The sequence below is a fragment of the Tupaia chinensis genome, unplaced genomic scaffold (genome assembly GCF_000334495.1).
Source record: "Tupaia chinensis unplaced genomic scaffold, TupChi_1.0 Scaffold000100_1, whole genome shotgun sequence".
NCBI classification, from domain to species: Eukaryota; Metazoa; Chordata; class Mammalia; order Scandentia; family Tupaiidae; genus Tupaia; species Tupaia belangeri.
Genome location: NW_006159564.1, coordinates 4,156,303 through 4,165,522, shown reverse-complemented (window position 1 = coordinate 4,165,522; position 9,220 = coordinate 4,156,303).

Sequence of the window (9,220 nt, the reverse complement as noted above, 5' to 3'; positions counted from 1 at the left end):
AGACAGAAAGTGAGAAATCACCCCCTGGGGGGGATGACCACACTACAATCCCTCCTCCTCCATTCTCCTCTCAGGGATCTTGGGGCACGCACACACATGTGCCCGGCATGAGTCTAAGCTACCAGGTCCAGGACTCGAACCATGGTTGGTTACATGGGAGTCCAGCGACATAGCCATTACGCTAACTGCTGGTCCCAGTTTGCTTGAGTTTTAAAAGGAGATGGTCACACAGAATTTGCTCTGTGTTAGTTTTTGAAAGGTGCTGATATTTTATTAGTGTTCAAGTTTTGTTCAGCAGTGACTTGTTTTAGCCTCTACAGAATACATTTCTGTGAGCAAAGGATCAGGAGCTCTTAGCCTATAATGTGCCATTGGCTTTATGGCAGTCTATTAAAGGCTGTGGGCATTTAAATGCCTAAAAGATGTATATTTTTGCAAAGAAAATGAACTATGCTAAAATGCATTTATCAATATGAATTGAAATTTGTGTTATAATATAGTATATGTATTTCTTAACCCATTATAATGCAGATATAATAATCCCATTAATTTTCAAAGTGGTAACAAATGTACACAGTGTATTTATGTATCTACAGAAAGCTTTGATGGAATATGAAAATACTAGTAATTTCTACTGGTAAAGAATTATAAATTCTGCTAACTATGATGATTTTACTTATATACCTATATTTATGATAGAAAGAAGTAATAAATTGAAAATAAATGTTGCTAAAAAGAAATTTAAATTTTTTCCCAATCCAAATGATAAATTTTCCAAATCCTAACCTCACAGATTGCCAGGGTCTTCACAGGTTCAAAATCTTCACTTCTGCTGACTTATGTTTTAGATATGTTTAATTCCTTCCTTTCAGGTTCTGTTCTTTCCCCCTGTGACCCTTGGGAAGATTTCAGAACTGAACATTTTCATTCTCCATTTCAGTGCCTGGGCAATCACTGAACATAGCATCTTTGAACAATTGATCTTGTTTCACAACATTGCAGCAATTTTCTACCAGTCTCGTTAATATTTCAAGTTGCTATAGACGCTTTGCTTTTACAGAAATAGCAGCATTGCCAGCTAAAGCTCTTTTGAAATACAACAGCATGATAATGACAGCAGCCACTAACACTGCTAAGCTGTAAGGAGTTACAAAGGTAAATCAGAGCTGTCTAAGTATCTTAAGCTCAATATGAATCTTCGCATGTGGGACTGTTATGATCTATGTTTTCTAACCCTCACAGAGAGGACTAAGACAACTACAATGCCAACTCCATGCCAGGCAAATGGCTCCCAAGTCATCCCATCGACATTCCAGGGAATACAGAGTGTTAGATTGTTAGATTTGAATTGAAAGTATGCTTACCTCCCTCGAATCCCACCACTGACTTCCTTACGCCTCTGATTGTTATTTTCAGTACAGATTTTCATAAATTTTTAACTATTGCTTTTTCTATTATTGTGATCACATTCTAATTGTGCATTTGATGTTCTCAGTATCCTGATTAGGGGAGTATAACATAAATAAAATTATCTTGAAATACAAAGATTGCAGGTGGTGTTTAAATTTGTTTTTCTTATCTCTGCATGAAATCATAGGGGTATTTAATCTATTTTCTTTTCTTTTGCTCACTTTCTTTTCTCCCTATGACACTCAATCCAGAAAATACCTGCAATTAATTTGTTTTTCAAGAAACGTGTGCCTTGCTACCATATGTACACATATATGTACACATATATGTGTGTGTATGTATGTATACACACAAACATATATATAATTAACATAATTTACAGTTAATTTACAGTGCTCTTTAAACATGCATGAAAGATTTTGGACAGATAAATTTCTCAATAACTTTCTATCTTCTCTAGAGACAAAAATCTCTTTCAGAAAATAGACATTATATAATTATATTAACAATGTCATTTTTAAATAGCTTACAAATGAGAATATATGTATATATACAGCAGGTAGTCTTAACAGTAACCATGGAAACAGGTAGAATCTAGCAATACTTTCACCATCTGCATTGCCTACTCTGTGCTAAAGGCTATGGATACAGGGAAAACAACTACAGCTTTCACAGAGAAGTCACATTCTACCCTAGGCAACTAAAGTGGTAGAGAGAGCTAACTCCGTGTCTATGATATATCAGGCATTGCAAGCATTATTTGTGTTAATTATGTTTTCTCAGCCATCCTGGAAAGGTCATTTCATTCCTCCATTTTACAGATGAAATAAGTACTTTTCAGAGAGGGAAATTAACTTGCTCAGACTTGCTTAGATTGTGGAGCTAGTTAATGGTAGATTCCGGACTTGAATACACAAACTGAGAATTAAAAATTATGTTCTCTTCACTATGCCAAACTCCTCTTCTAGGGGTCAAATCAAGGCTTTTACTCCATTAGAACTTAGTACTTTTTTAGCTCGGTGTGAGAGATTTTGAAAAGATTCACTTGAATTAAGACATCCTCATTCTAGAAAAGGAAAATAGTCTGCTTACAAGAGCTTTTTAAAATTTTTATCTTCTTGTCTTTTAACACAGTTATCCTAATCAATTTCTTCAAGGCTCCATTCCAAAAATATAAAAATAATGATAATACCACATACATGGGGAGAGATCAGCATGATCGGACCAGATCTGCTTTCATTCAGACCTGTACCTATGCCTCAGAGGGAGATCTACAGGGACCTGGCAGAGACATCACTAACCAAATCTGATGATTTTGTTGAGCTGTTAATTATCCACTCCCTAAAAGGGAAAATGTATTACAATGTAATACAATAAAGTATTTTTTTTATTTAGTTATTTTTTTCTTTTTGGAGAGGTTTTTGCTATAGGGCGCGAGCGCTCACCAGAAAGACAGAGAGAGACAGAGAGACAGAAAGTGAGAAATCACCCCCCGGGGGGATGGCCACGCTGCAATCCCTTCTCCTCCATTCTCTTCTTGGGATCTTGGGCACACATGCACATGTGCCCGGCGTGAGTTCAAGCCACTGGATCCGGGACTCGAACCACGGTTGACTACATGGGAGTCCAGCAACATAGCCATTACACTAACTGCTGGTCCCGACAATAATTATTTTTAATGTTAGAATAAATTAGTAGATGGTTAGATAGACTCATGAATGGGCAAATAAAATTTCTAGGGATGGACAGAGTCAGGTCAACAGTACCAAAATATAAATGGATAAATAGAAGACAGATTGGGGAAAATATAAGTGAGTCCAAAACGGCGTCTTCAGCCTAACACTAACAATTCACCCACCTAAATGTCTGAGAAAATAGAGACCATGTGTGACAATCCCACAGGTGAAGGAGAAAGTAAAAAGGACTCACTGGTCTAAGACGGGCACACCAGTTTACTACATGAACTTGAAATAATTACAAATGCCCATTATTTTCACTAACTTGATATAAATATATTTAAAGTTTATTTTGCTTTATTTCTTTAATGAGAGAGAAAGAGGAAAGGAGAGAGAAAAAGACTACCCCAGAAAGAGCATCACACCTTTCTGGTTCCACCCCCCACCATCAGCCAGCCGGAATCACGGGCACACATGTGACAAGCATGTACAGGGAAATGTCTACACATGAATCCAGGTCCCTCCTTGTGGGTTCAGCATCACAGAGCATCACATGCCTGTGGTACCATCTCTGTCAACCTCAAAATACATATTTTAAAACATAATATTACCTCTCACTTTGGGAAGAAGGAGAACCTCATAATTCACTGACAGAACCTTGAATTTTGCAGAAAAGTTGCTATGAAAAGGACCTAAAAAAGGAAAGACATATCCAGGCAATTGAAAGTTATATTGTAATTCATGTATGCTAATGTCAGTGAATAATTAAAAATGAATACATTTTCCCATTATTTTGGCATTATCCTCACATTTAATGAGCGTATGTGGGCAGCTCAGGACAGCATAAATAAACCAGGCGCCTGGGATGTGTGCGTCTATGTGGGTGTGTGTATACGTACATCTCAAAAGGGAAAGAATGGAACAAAATATAAATACATCTCACAGGTGGGGGAATTGAGACTAAGCCTCTCCTAACAGAGCGTTTTCCTCTGAGTTGGACTTTATTTGAGGGCAGAGACCATATTCTAGTAACAAAGTGAATCTCCAATAATTACCAGTTAATTAGTAGATTCTAAGCAAACCCCAACTTACATACAAAACCAAAAAGAAGGATGAGAGAAAGGAAAGAAGGAAAAAGAGAAGGAAAGAAGGAAGCAGGAAGACTCACTGAAGTTGCACTTGTCTAATCCTTTACAAGGCATGTCCTGTGGTTCTTCAAAATACAATCTACCATGATGAAGAGATTCTGCTTCATAGTGTCAGCCCAAAGTTGTATGATGGCATCTGTGAACCTGAATAAGTCTCTACTTTCTTCCAGGCTCCAAAACTGGAGTTCAGTGGGAACCAGCAGTTAGCGTAATGGCTATGTCGCTGGACTCCCACGTAGTCGACCGCGGTTCGTGTCCCGGACCCGGTGGCTTAAAAACTTACGCCGGGCGTGTGTGCGTGTGTGCCCAAGATCCCGAGAGGAGAATGGAGGAGAAGGGATTGCGGCGTGACCATCCCCCCTGGGGGGTGATTTCTTGCTTTCTGTCTCTATGTCTCTCTCTGTCTGTCTGGCGAGCGCATGCGCCCTACAGTGAAAATCTCTCCAAAAAAAAACTGGAGTTCAGTGATAGATGGATTTGGATTCAATCCCCTTTAGGCTTATATTTCTTAGAAAGCTCTGTGCGGTTACTCATAGAAGGTTAGACCAGAGGAGATAGAACTGATCTGTTCAAGCAGGACAGACTTGCCCATCTCCAGCTGCAGACATGGTCAACCAAAGGTCAAAACCTCCACCAGCTTCAAAGACGGGAGTCAGGGCCACATGTGAATTAGGAGCCCTACCTATTTCTTTGCCTAGTACCATGTGTGTTCATTGGTGTTGCCCCTATCAAATTGCATCTGTCTTTCTGTTCCACATCCTTAAACATTCATCAGAAAATAATAAACTCAATTACGAATGCCATTGCCACCAACCATGTTGAAAATAGTAGAAACTCACTAAAATTTTATTTAAATGTGGTAAAAACAAAATTTAGCTTGAAATTAAATAGATACTTGAAATTTTTCTTTTGTTGTTGTTCTCATCTCTAATGCTCTTATAACAACAAGTGTATTTAAAGTTTTTCAAGCCTAAAACTCTATCTTTCCTTTTTCCTTTTCTTATTTCTTTTTTTGTACCATTCAGTGCCATGTCTCTGAACACAAGTAAAGGCTTATTTGTGGGTTCTGTAAATCTGTAGAATTAGTCAAGTATTTATATATCTTGTGAGATAAGAATAATAGTCATAAAAATAATAAACTATATCACAACACCAACACCCAGAATAATCATTTTAACTGAAAATTCTAATTATATTTAGTCAGACTAGTAAAAATCTATTTGTGCTGTTTTTTTGAGTATGCAAAAGTTATGTTCTGTATAGGTGGTCCTTCATCTTCACAATCATATCCAATGTTAAAGCCAATGTGAATCAAAAGAACCCACACTGATATCAAGACTTCAACCATGAAGAATTATGATTAGCAAATAGAGAACAATCACTTCCTTGTCTATTAACAAAAAGCTACGTTACACTACTTGAAAAAATGCCTGATTGTGAGACACCTCTCTGTCGAATTGAAGCACTTTAATTTTGTCTTGAAGACATCATTTGCAAGTGAGAGTGTTACTTAAGGTGATCTATTTGCTGATTCCACATAAATCCAGATTGCAGAAACATGCTTATCCCACCAACATTACAGAAACATGAATATGCAATTGTGTATAGCACTTCTGACTGTGTTGCTTATACCTCTTAGATCGCATTAGGGATCAGGATTTACTAAACCTGCCAGTTGAGGTGTCCACCAAGCATAATTAATTTTGTGTGGAATGCCAGATACTGAGAACTTTCAAGAAATAATGAAGAGCTCTCTCTCTTTCCAGGGAAGGCCTTTTGCCTTACATTTATTATAATCCATCACTCAAAGTTTCTCTGGTGTTTATTGTATTAGTTACATTTCTTGCAATCACTACCTGCTCAGTCATTTTAAAAATTATTTTTATATTTTATTTTTAAGGCAAAAACATATCAATTAACTTCAAAACTTAATTATTTCAAGTCCCTCCAAACTGTTTCCACTTAAATAGTATTCGCAAATAATTCTTGGAAAAATCAGAAACCTCCAACTACAAAAAATGTCATGAATTTCAGAAATTGTATCATAACTTAAAATTGTAGATAAATGTCTTAGCACATGCCGATAGAGTGTCTAACCTATGAACAAGTCCATAAATGGAGTTGGTATCCTGAAGCTGATTATAAAGCTGTCTGTACATGTAAGCATATGTAAGTTTACCTCTACTTACAGAAATTTCAAAACATGTTATGCAGAGCCTGAAAGGTGCTAAATAAATCCTGTACCATGACTGAGATTCTGGAAATTCCTCTATTTTAAATTATTTATCCCCAAACATATATACACAATAAAAATAAGCAGGAAAATAAATTTTGCAATGAGGATGGTTGTAGCCAACTGCAATTTTTTTTCATTAGGATTTTAAGTTCTTGCAGTTCTATCTCTGCTTCAGCCAAATAATAAATTCCTTGATGTCATGGATTTCTGAGGTCATGAGAGTAAACTACTAGGTATCTTATTCAAGTCTAAAATTGCATAGTGCTTTTAAATTTCATTGATGATTCTATGAGTTTTATCAATTAAAAAAATTCAACAGTGAGATTAATTTCAGTGACATTTTAAGGATAATCTAGAATACCATGGTTTGAGTACGGGACCCAGTGGCTTAAATTTATGCCAGGCGCTTGTCCAGGTGTGCCCAAGATCCCGAGAGAATAACGGAGGAGAAGGGATTGTGGCTTGGTCATCCCCCCTGGGTGTGTGTGTGTGTATGTGTGTGTGTGTGTGTGATTTTTCATTTTCTATCTCTCTGCCTTTCTCTGTCTTTCTGGAGAGTGCACACTCCCTGTAGCAAGAACCTCTCAAAAATAAATAATAATAATATTGAGTGGAATGTAAATAAAGATTCCAGAAAAAACAAGAAATCAACATATCTCTGCTATCTATGAAAAGCTACCTGTCATTCTCTGCCTTCAAAATGACATGGACATGTCCTAGGAGATAGTCAAAATGTCCCCAAAAATATTAGAAGTAATAATAATATGTATGCATTATATAAAATTTGTCTTTAGGATGACTTGATTATTTTATATTTTACTATGTTAACAAAGGTCTTGGAAAGAACAGACTTGTTCAATATTAGCACTCAAACCATAATAACAGATCCAGACTTACCTAGCCCTAGAGGAAATCAAGTCTAAGAAATGACTGGCAGAAGGGTACAACCTGGCATTGACATGACCTCAGGTAATAAAGTCTGCAGAATTTTCCAGTAGAGTATGTGAGTGGAACCAGAGTAAAAAAGACATTTTCTGTAGAAAAAAAATACTTTTATATATTCCATACAATAAACAAAACCAAGACACACTTGTTACAGCTTGGGTTTGACTATGAATTTTATGGAGTGCAACAGGAGAAAGTTTAGAACATGTATGTAACTGTGCAAGGGAATCTTATGGAATAGAACAGTAAGGATGATCGAGATATATTGATTCTGACATTTATAGATGTCAGAGTCTGAGTTAAAGCACAATGAGACCAAGAGTTGAAATCTGAGTACGCTGAGTTAGTCTAAAAAGAAGGAAAGTAATGATATATTTTCATGAAGAAGTGGTGCATTTTTACTTCTCTGTGTAATGAAATAACAGGTTATTATTTGCATTAATATACCTGCATTTCAGGGTATATTAGCTAAACTAATAAATTAGTAAACTAGCTAAAGTTTTTGAATTTGCTAGAAATGAGAAAAAAATATGGTCTATAATAAGCAGTCCATCACAAGTATATTACAATTCAAAAGATTCCATCTCTTCTGTAAAATCTAAACGAAATAAATGTTGAGGTTTGAATGCCAACATTATGTAGAAGAGAAATGTGTCCAAACCGCCCTGAAAACTTCTGGAAAGAAGAAATTCAAATACGTTTAATCACAGAGTTATTGAAAAGAGATTGCTGGCGTTGGGTTAAGACAGCTCCTGCTTTGGCTTTCTGTCCCTTCTTTTGCAGTTTTAAAACATCGGTTATGGAATAATTTGGTACAACTGATCTTTAATTTCTTGTTTTTCTCCTTTTCACCATCTCACTAGATCTGATATTTTATCATCCTACCTTTGCTTAATAAGAAGCATGTTTATTTTCTAAGCTACAGTCAGTGTGATAACAACAAAATACTTATTTAAAACTTTTGCTGTATCTATTATGCTGTAAGGCATACGAGAGATTTTGAGAAATTAAGACTTACCTATAGAACAAGTCTTTAAGAAAACATGACAAGCCCAGTTAAAAAATCAAAAAAAAAAAATCTCTCTCATAAATAAAAAAATAAACTTAAAGCAGAAAAACTCTATTTAGTATGTAACTAGCAAAGCCTGTTAAAATGATAATAAAGCAGTACACTAGGCATTGCAGCAGAAAATGTAACTAATTATTAAAAGGTTGAACCGAACCATTAGGCAGGGTGGTGATTAAGTAACTGGACTCCCACGTGGCTGACCACAGTTCGAGTCCTGGACCTAGTGGCTTGAATATCACTCCAGGTGCATGTGCGTGCATTCCCAGAATCCCAAGAGGCGAATGAAGACGAAGCGATTGTAGCATGGTCATCCACCCTGGAGAGTGGTTTCTCACTTTCTTGCTCTCAGTTTCTCTCCAGTCAGTGCATGTCCTTTAAGGCAAAATCTAAAAAAAAAATTTAAAAATGTTAGAGGATGTGTCATGCCCACTGCAGTAGGTAGTATTCCTATTATTCACCTTCCCCTGACCCACACTGTCATGAAATTACAGAAGAGGGAGCAAAACAAACAATGAAAATAACAAATTGCTTCTCTTCCCATAGCTGGTCTGAAAATCTCTCACCCCACAAACTAGCCAGTAATGGGATTACACAGAGTTTGTGTGTTAACCTAGGAGTTCGTGAAAGGTTGAGCTCATTAACCCAGTAAATGGCACAGCTGCCGAGTGTCTGTCTCTCTCCTGCTCCATAGCCCTCACTTCTACCTCTGATTCCTAAATATTATCCCCAAATCCTT